Source organism: Perca fluviatilis, chromosome 12 (genome assembly GCF_010015445.1).
Source record: "Perca fluviatilis chromosome 12, GENO_Pfluv_1.0, whole genome shotgun sequence".
Classification (NCBI taxonomy): domain Eukaryota; kingdom Metazoa; phylum Chordata; class Actinopteri; order Perciformes; family Percidae; genus Perca; species Perca fluviatilis.
In genome coordinates this window covers 37,908,740-37,919,036 of record NC_053123.1, presented here as the reverse complement: position 1 = coordinate 37,919,036, position 10,297 = coordinate 37,908,740, and the positions used below count along the sequence as shown (strand labels likewise).

General features: G+C 39.4%; 2 pseudogenes; one reads left to right on the top strand and one right to left on the bottom strand.

Annotated features, from left to right (window-relative positions):
- Positions 1-345: 345 nt before the first annotated feature.
- Positions 346-4,057, bottom strand: LOC120570156 (annotated as a pseudogene).
- A 1,444-nt stretch (positions 4,058-5,501) lies between these two features.
- Positions 5,502-9,632, top strand: LOC120569493 (annotated as a pseudogene).
- Positions 9,633-10,297: the final 665 nt, after the last annotated feature.

Sequence of the window (10,297 nt, the reverse complement as noted above, 5' to 3'; positions counted from 1 at the left end):
ATAACGTTATCATCAGTATAAATACACATTATAATTATACACATTTATAAGTGTATAACATGGTTATAGCATTTACAGGTTATAGCAGCTTATAGCAGGCTTTAAGGCATTGGGAACGTTTCTCTCATTATGTAGTTATGTAAATTGCGCTAGAGACAGTATATGAGTGTGGGTAGTAATGTAATGTGATCATTTATTTTGTTTAAATAAGATAATGTTGTTATGGAGAAGGAAATTAGTAAATCCTGAGTTATTACAGCCGTGTATGAGACCATGCATACTAGAAATTCCTTTCATACATTCAATAGCAAGTGTTGATGAAAATAATAACACCTGCACACTGACTGCAAGCCACAGAATTTATTCATCACAAACATGCAAACATGCAATTACATGTATGTGTTGGTAACTAGGATCAGATCCCAGCTGTCTTATAGAGACAACAGTCTTCATCAAATACAGACATTAACTGTCAAAGAGACCTGCCAACAGATTATAACTGGACATCCCAGACTCACTGCTTTTAATATTTAGATTCATTTCTCACTGAAGTTGTCTCCAAGGTTGATCATTTGTCTCAGTGCACTCAGGATCAGAGTGTTGACATCATCATTGATGTGGGTTTCATCACTGTAGTTCTTCACAGGAAAGATGTAGTTCTCTGGGACTCCCACTGCTGCGCTGAAGTCTTTCACCTGAGTGTTAAACAATGGGAGTTATGAAGGTTTCTGTGCTCATATATAGTACTTAAAATATTTGGACTACAAAGTTAAAACACATGAGGTTATATTTCTGTAAGATTTAGAAAGACAGAAACTCACCTTTTGCTTCAGCTGCTGGCTCTTGTACACATTCTTCAGATCCTTTTCAGTTTCAGGACAGGCTGAATCAATGTGGGTGCCTATTGCCATTTGGGGAATCCCTGCAGACAGAAACACACTCAGTATTTTAGCTTTTTCAGGAAGATTCTGTTCATAAAATTCAACAAACAAAAAGAAGAGTTTTTACTTTGTAAAAAAAAACTATAAACGTCTAAAAAATCTCTCAGTAAAAATGCAAACTTAAGTCAGGAAAAAGCTTAACTCTGATCTGAAACCTGAACATTATTTTAGTTTTTTTAGTCCTGATCTTTGTATTATGGGCTGTATCAATCTATGATAAATGATTGATTATGGACTCAGTGTTAAAGTGCTGAACTCATGTTTGAGTGTTGGAGTCTGACCCCTGACTAGAGATCAAGTTAACCTGCTTACCCAGCTCACTGGCTGCCTCTCTGATGTCGGCCATCTTCTTCAGAACTGAGTCTGTAATTTCTGCTGAGTCAGCAGAAAGCACACAAACCAGAACATGGACTTGGTCGTCTGCAGAGGGACGGGGGTTGTAGCCTGGATCCCCAGGAGACAGTGGAGATGAAGGCTTGAACTGGAAAACACAATTACAATTACAACAGTAAAAAAGAAAACTCTTAATTACATAATGTGCAAGGAAATACATATCGTTTGTTTGTTGTTAAGAAGTGAACTCATGATCCAAATCTGAATGATAACACAGTCCTAGGCAAGGTTATAATGGTCAACCAGACTATAATAACCTTGGCCCTAGGCCACCTCAGCCTGCTGGTGTTGCAGCATTTCAACTCTTACTTCCTTAAAATGACAAACATCATATTAGCCGATCACTTAGTCATGTTAAAGAGCCCCTATTTACCTTTTTTTGGATTAACCCCAAATGTGAGTGTGTTGTATATTTTTTTGTGTATGTAATATATATATATATATATATATATATATATATATATATATATATATATATATATATATATATATATATAAAGTACACAAGAACACATTTCACTCCAAATAGATCTTTCTCTCCCACAGAGAGCACTTGAGAGAGGGGGGAAGACATGCAGGAAACTGTCACAGGTCAGATTCAAACCATGGACCTCTACGTCGAGATATAAACCTCTCAGTATACGTGCGCCTGCTCTACCCACTGATCCAACCCGGCCACATAGTAGGGGCTCTTTAAAGTTGACTAAAGTGACAGTCGTACCTGGTAACCCTCCTTCACATGTCCTCCCAGGGCCAGTTTGATGTCCTCAGCACAGATTCCATCTCCATCCTTCAGATCCATGACGTCATTGAAGACGAAATGACAGAATGTCTCTGGGTTTCCTTCTTTTCTGATTTTAAACGTTTCATACTGTAACACAACAAGATGAAATGCTGGTTTTAATCACAGTAATCTACAGATTTATGGTTCTGCAGTGTTTATTCTGTATGAAGTCCCTGATACATTAATGTCAGACTAAACTCTGTTTATTCTCATGCAGATCATTTAGTTAGGGTTAAGTTGGGGGAAAAGTTAAAGAGAAAGATTTATTAAACAGTCGATGTTGCTTTAGAGGTTGATCTAAAGTTGTCTTACTGTTCCATTGTAACTTTTGTCAGAGGTCAAAGCAGGAGTAGTCACTCTGCCTTGTATGACGCTGCAGACAGACTTGATGAAGCTGGACTTTCCAGCTCCGTCAGGTCCATACAGAAGGATTCGGACATGTTTGATGTCCTTGTTTCCAGGCTTATACTCCTTCACATACTGGAGATCTCTCGCATTGTCTCTGTTAAGACAGGATCACATTTACTTTTAGAGTTTAAAGAATTCGCCAAATGTCTCCTGCTTGATAAAAGTCCAGATTCCTTTCATGAAGTCTAACTCTTGTGTACGTTTGAAACTGAATTCCAATAGAGTTGAAACCTGAGTTTACTATTATGAAATTTGATTCAGTAGCTCTGAAACTGAATTTGAGCCTCCCTGAAAGTCTCTATCTAAACTTCCCCATTCAGTTGTCAGTTTAAGTGTACTGAGACAAACCTCCGTTGGTTAAGGAAGAGCAATCGGCTGCAGATTCACAGAACTCTGATCAATCTACATTTTGATAGTTTGTTTATTGGATTAAATCCAAACCCAACCTTCAGTTAGCATCTGTAACAGCCAGGCGCTGGGTTTTGAATTCAAGTTGCTCCAGCCGCTAACTAAAGGTCTGTCTCCAGAGCTGCAACCTGATCTCCTCCCGGCTAAGTCTCCTCCAAGGATCTACAGTATCACTATTTTTATTATTATTATTATATATTATTATCACTAATTAATCTGTCCTATCAATAAAGGCAACAAAAGCCAATGCTACACTTGTGTAGATTATGTTAAAGAGCAGAGAGCAGCAACAAGTCAAAGTGAACTCACCCCCAAGATATTTTCCTCCATGGTTCACTCACATCTGAAGATGAATTATGTAATTACTTACATTGATTAACAACATGTATCATTTTTTATGAATAATGATTATAATAAAAGATCGAGCCTACAAAGAAATACATTTAGAAAACATGTAAATATAGTCTGCAACACTTTTCATCACTTGGAATAAATACAGTTAATATATTGCAAAATTAAGTTGATTTGTAGAATGTATTTGTTCACTCAAAGCTGAAGAGAAAATGGTGTAGTTATTAGGTAATAGGCAAATAGAGCTAAATTGAGTAGACAAAATGATTAACATGTATAATTCAATATGAAAAAATATTATAAAAAAAGTTCAGAGTTCAGAAATAAACTTCATGTCTTACTGAATGAACGTGCGGCCCTCATATAAACCGTTCCTGAAAGGAAAAAACATTTAGGCATCAGGCAACATTCTTCACAGATCAGGGTAGTAATGAGAGTGAACTCAGTGTTTGTATGGGACCAGAGTCACATCATGATATCATTATATTAATGTTTGTCATCTAGCTTCTGTAATCTGCACTACTAATCCTACTAGATAATGAAAAAACAAATGAGTCTGAAAACAAAACCTTCCTCTTATTTTAAGTCTCTCTTCATTTATAAAATACTTAAAAACACACATTGCAAATATTCAAAGTATCAATAATTATAATATCAAACAACAAAAATGTCCAGTATACTAATCACCACAACACAATTTACTGAGAAACACACTTACCAATATGTCCAGCATGGCGTTACTAGAGTGGTTCCCCATCTTGTAGCTGTAGGTGATCTGCTGCAGAGATCAGAACTCAGAGCCTCTTTATAGAACACATCCTCCCTGTTTCATCAACCATGTGACGCACTGTATTTCTACGTGTTACTAACTTAGATAATCAACTCTGATTCTGATAGAAGTCCTGCCCATCTGTGATCTGATTACTCATGTGGGTTAAGGTTAGTTCCTCATGTGTTACTTCTAACACCTCATGGGAATGTGTGTGTCTCTGTGTGTGTGTGTGTGTGTGTGTGTGTGTGTGTGTGTGTGTGTGTGTGTGTGTGTGTGTGTGTGTGTGTGTGTGAGTGTGTGTGTGTGTGTGTGTGAGTGTGTGAGTGTGTGTGTGTGTGTGTATCTGTGTGGGTATAGTGTGTGTGTGTCTAAGTGTGTGTGTGTGTGTGTGTATAGTGTGTGTGTGTGTATGTGTGTGTGTGTGTGTATAAGTGTGTGTGTGTGTGTGTGTGTGTGTGTGTGTGTGTGTGTGTGTGTGTGTGTGTATATAACTGGTTAGTTCAGTATATCTATATATATCATATCCAGATTACCAGGATTTAGAAACCAACAATCTTCTCCCCTCTTCAGAGACTCTGCTGCTGTCACTCAGAGGTTATTAGGTACATCTTCTAATCATGACCTCAGGCCGATGGGGAAGAGATCTGCTGCCAAGCCACATTCAGTTCTCAACCTGCCTTGTCTGACAGAAAGGTGTAACCATCTCCAACTATGTAGGGACGTCCCGGGACATGTTCCACATTCACTTTAAGAGACATAACTAAACACACATGCTCTACAGATCTCAACTCAGATGATAATCATAAAATCATTCACTTTGGATTAAATCACATCATTAGTAATGCATCAATATATTATTCCAGTATTACAGTTTTTCTCAATTGCTTAAACACTATAACCAGGCTTTTGAACTAAAAGTTCAAAACCATAACGCCATTTTTCAAAAAGCACACCCATTTCACTAAACTATAAACACTATTCCCTGGTTTTGACACATGAGTCAGATTTGTTTAACTGTTACTGCAAAACTCTACACACAAATCCCTAAATTTCTCATTGCCTACACCATGTTGTCATTTAGAAAGCACAGCATTCAATTTTGCTCACTCAAGTCAGCACAGCTGAAGCTCAATTAGCACACAATTACCCAGGTGGAAACACTACAAGTCAAAATTGATCACACACCAAACAGAATCTTTCACCATTCTTTCAACAGATAGATAAAATGGTCAGAGTCAGTTCATTGAGTTTTGGAACAATGAATCCACAGAGAAATGACGGTCAAGGAGGGAGAGGAAGAGGAAGAGGAAGAGGAAGAGGAAGAGGAGGAGGAGGAGGAGGAGGAGGAGAAGGAGGAGGACGTGGTGAAGGAGAAGTAGAAGGGAGGACGAGGACGTGGTGAAGGAGGAAGGCGAGGAGGGAGAGGAGGAAGACGTGGTGAAGGACGAGGTAGAAGAGGAGGACGTGGTGAAAGACGAGGTGGAGGAGGAGTAAGGGCAAGGAGACAAGCAGTCTCAGATGAAATTGGAGCCACTTTAGTGGACCATGTTGTTGTCCATGGTATGACCATGAGGGAGGCTGGGCAACGAGTCCAGCCTAATTTGAGTCGCTTCACCGTCGCCTCCATCATCAGAACCTTCAGGGAGGAAAACAGGTAGGTGTACTTACAGTCCGACTGCTCCGTACAGTAACTTTTGAGTGCTGTACTCTGTGCCTTGACATCACGTGCAATGTTGTACTATGCTTCTGTAATACTAAATAAATCCATAAAATGTAGAGTAATGTGTGCTTCTGTTTTTGTAGGATACAGAAACGACCATCTGGTGGTGGGAGGCTAAGGCTTTTGTCAGAGGAGCAAGAGAGGGAGCTTGTAAACATGGTTATTGCCAATAATGTAATCCTCCTGCGACAGATTCAAAGGAGAGTGATTGAGGATAATAATCATTTTCAAGGAATAAATTCCATCAGCCTTTCCACAATTGATCGCATCCTCCGAAAGCATCGGTTCCGGATGAAACAGGTGTACCGCGTCCCTTTTGAACGAAACTCTGACAGGGTAAAAGACCAACGAGGGGAATATGTTCAGGTATGACTTTTGATATTGTATGAAGTATTGTGCACCATCACAGTATAGCAGTTTATGCTGCCATTTGTGCCCTCTTGAACTGTGCTTCAGGGTAGTGATATACTCTACTGGGTTTTGATGTGTTTTGCAGAGAATCTTTGAGATTGACGGCTGGCCTGTTCCACCTGAAATTATCTTTGTGGATGAGGCTGGTTTCAACCTCACCAAAAGAAGAAGGGGGAGGAATATAATCGGCCATCAGGTTAATGTAAGTGTCCCTGGTCAGCGTGGAGGGAATGTACCGATGTGCGCAGCCATCAGCCAACGAGGGGTACTGCACCGCCATGCCAGTCTAGGACCCTATAATACTATGCTCCTTAGTAGTAATTGCATGGTAAGATTGCGCGTGCATGTGTGACGTTATCACACACACGCGCAAACCTGCCATGCAATCTGATGATATGATCATGCGTGATGACGTTGCGACCGAATGTCGGTACTCGAGATCGCCATCTAGTGGCCGAATATGGTAGTGCATCTAATCGTCGAAATTGCGCACGCATACCGCGAGCGTAATGACGTAGCAGTCGAACGTCAGCACCTCGCGAGCGCCATATAGCAGCCGAATCTGGGAGCGCCTCTCGTGCACGTTATGACGTAGGTATCACGGTCGTACGCCTCCCCGCAACAAGGGTCTTGTGCCCTTGAACTGAGGTGGCCTCTCGCAGACGTAGCTGTCCAGCTAACGACTGATGACACTCGGTCATAGTGCGTAGGCATGTAGCCCACTTTTTACCACGTTTCATTTTTCCACAACAAAAGGCCATCTGGAGTTTGTCTTATGTTTTAGTGTTAGACCAGTGCTTAGCTTGTAAATGTGAGGTCTATTGTTGTGGGTGTTAAATCGTCATAAAGGGGGTGGTTTGTGGTGTTTAAAAACCCCTTGTTTTCAAGGCTGACTGCTCACTTTTTACCTGCAGTTTTTAGCTAAGGTGCTAGCTAAAAATTTTCCATGTTCTCAGTCTTCCTCAACCACCGAAGACCTCTGAAGAAAGAAGTTACGTTTTCTACAAGAAATGGCTGCGTTTGGTGAATTAAAATAAAAAAAGCTTATTGTAAGGTATTTAATTCATTCAGTCATTTGCTGACTTAAAAGCGTTTTTATTAAATTTATGTGTAGTTTAACGTCAGTGGAGTGATTCTACAAAGAGCTGGAAGGACAATGTGGCTGTGTTAGTTGATGAAACAAATTTATACCACAAGGTAAAAACCTATAAATATACACTACAGCATTGGATGATTTAGTACTGTGTTTTTCATTTGTTTTGTTTTGTTTTTAAAAGCGCTGTGTAGCCCAATCCTACGGGGCTGTGACAGAACATGGAAACAAAGGCCCTTCCTAATAAGGAAGAGCATGCAGGCAAGGTATTTACGGTCTATTTATCTCTTTTAGGATGTAATATTTATTACTATTTAATTTATCCACCATGTTTCCTAGTCATCTAACTGCAAGCTAAGGCATTGCTTACCCTAACTAAATGATCTTTGGCATGAGAATAAAACAGAGTTTTAGTCTGACATTAATGTACACAGGGACTTAATACAGAATAAACACTGCAGAACCATAAATCTGTAGATTACTGTGATATTAAAACCAGCATTTCATCTTGTTGTGTTACAGTATGAAACGGTTTAAAATCAGAAAAGAAGGAAACCCAGAGACATTCTGTCATTTCTGCCTCTCAATGACGCCATGGATCTGAAGGATGGAGATGGAATCTGTGCTGAGGGACATCAAACTGGCCCTGGGAGGACATGTGAAGGAGGGTTACCAGGTACGACTGTCCCTTTAGTCAACTTTTAAAGAGCCCCTACTTTGGGCCGGGTTGGATCAGTGGGTGAGGGCAGGCATCGTATACTGAGAGGTTTATATCTCGACGAGGTCCATGGTTTGAATCTGACCTGTGACAGTTTCCTGCATGTCTTCCCTCTCTCAAGTGCTCTCTGTGGGAGAGAAAGATCTATTTGGAGTGAAATGTGTTCTGTGTACTTTTATATATATATATATATATATATATATATATATATATATATATATATATATATATATATATTACATACACAAAAAAATATACAACACACTCACATTTGGGGTTAATCCAAAAAAGGTAAATAGGGGCTCTTTAACATGACTAAGTGATCGGCTAATATGATGTTTGTCATTTTAAGGAAGTAAGAGTTGAAATGCTGCAACACCAGCAGGCTGAGGTGGCCTAGGGCCAAGGTTATTATAGTCTGGTTAACCATTATAACCTTGCCTAGGACTGTGTTATCATTCAGATTTGGATCATGAGTTCACTTCCTAACAATCAAACAAACGATTATTTTGCACATTACGTAACTTTCAAAGTGTTTTCACTGTTGTAATTGTAATTGTGTTTTCCAGTTCAAGCCTTCATCTCCACTGTCTCCTGGGGATCCAGGCTACAACCCCCGTCCCTCTGCAGACGACCAAGTCCATGTTCTGGTTTGTGTGCTTTCTGCTGACTCAGCAGAAATTACAGTTCTGAAGAAGATGGCCGACATCAGAGAGGCAGCCAGTGAGCTGGGTAAGCAGGTTAACTTGATCTCTAGTCAGGGGTCAGACTCCAACACTCAAACATGAGTTCAGCACTTTAACACTGAGTCCATAATCAATCATTTATCACTGTTTGATACAGCCCATAATACAAAGATCAGGACTAAAAAACTAAAATAATGTTCAGGTTTCAGATCAGAGTTAAGCTTTTTCTTGACTTAAGTTTGCATTTTACTGAGAGATTTTTTAGACGTTTATAGTTTTTTACAAAGTAAAAACTCTTCTTTTGTTTGTTGAATTTTATGAACAGAATCTTCCTGAAAAAGCTAAAATACTGAGTGTGTTTCTGTCTGCGGGATTCCCCAAATGGCAATAGGCACCCACATTGATTCAGCCTGTCCTGAAACCAAAAAGGATCTGAAGAATGTGTACAAGAGCCAGCAGCTGAAGCAAAAGGTGAGTTTCTGTCTTTCTAAATCTTACAGAAATATAACCTCATGTGTTTTAACTTTGTAGTCCAAATATTTTAAGTACTATATATGAGCACAGAAACCTTCATAACTCCCATTGTTTAACACTCAGGTGAAAGACTTCAGCGCAGCAGTGGGAGTCCCAGAGAACTACATCTTTCCTGTGAAGAACTACAGTGATGAAACCCACATCAATGATGATGTCAACACTCTGATCCTGAGTGCACTGAGACAAATGATCAACCTTGGAGACAACTTCAGTGAGAAATGAATCTAAATATTAAAAGCAGTGAGTCTGGGATGTCCAGTTATAATCTGTTGGCAGGTCTCTTTGACAGTTAATGTCTGTATTTGATGAAGACTGTTGTCTCTATCAGACAGCTGGGATCTGATCCTAGTTACCAACACATACATGTAATTGCATGTTTGCATGTTTGTGATGAATAAATTCTGTGGCTTGCAGTCAGTGTGCAGGTGTTATTATTTTCATCAACACTTGCTATTGAATGTATGAAAGGAATTTCTAGTATGCATGGTCTCATACACGGCTGTAATAACTCAGGATTTACTAATTTCCTTCTCCATAACAACATTATCTTATTTAAACAAAATAAATGATCACATTACATTACTACCCACACTCATATACTGTCTCTAGCAATTTACATAACTACATAATGAGAGAAACGTTCCCAATGCCTTAAAGCCTGCTATAAAGCCTGCTATAACCCATGTGTATACATCTGCTATAACCCATGTGTATACATCTGCTATAACCCATGTGTATAATCTGCTATAACCCATGTGTATAATCTGCTATAACCCATGTGTATAATCTGCTATAACCCATGTTTATACATCTGGTGACAAACAGGTTATTAGTTAGTCGACCTATCAGCATCCTACCAGTCATCTCAAAGGTCATTGAAACTGTAAACACCTTCCCAGGTGATCCTGGTTCTCCAGGGGGAATGTGCACATGGAGTCAAAACCAGGGATGTTGCTGGTGGTGAAGAAACTGATATTTTTCAGGTGGACCTGGTTATATCTTGGCCTGGTAGAAAAACCACATGTTCCCCAATGTCAACAATATGCCCAAACAGCAAACATTACATTATTTTACATCT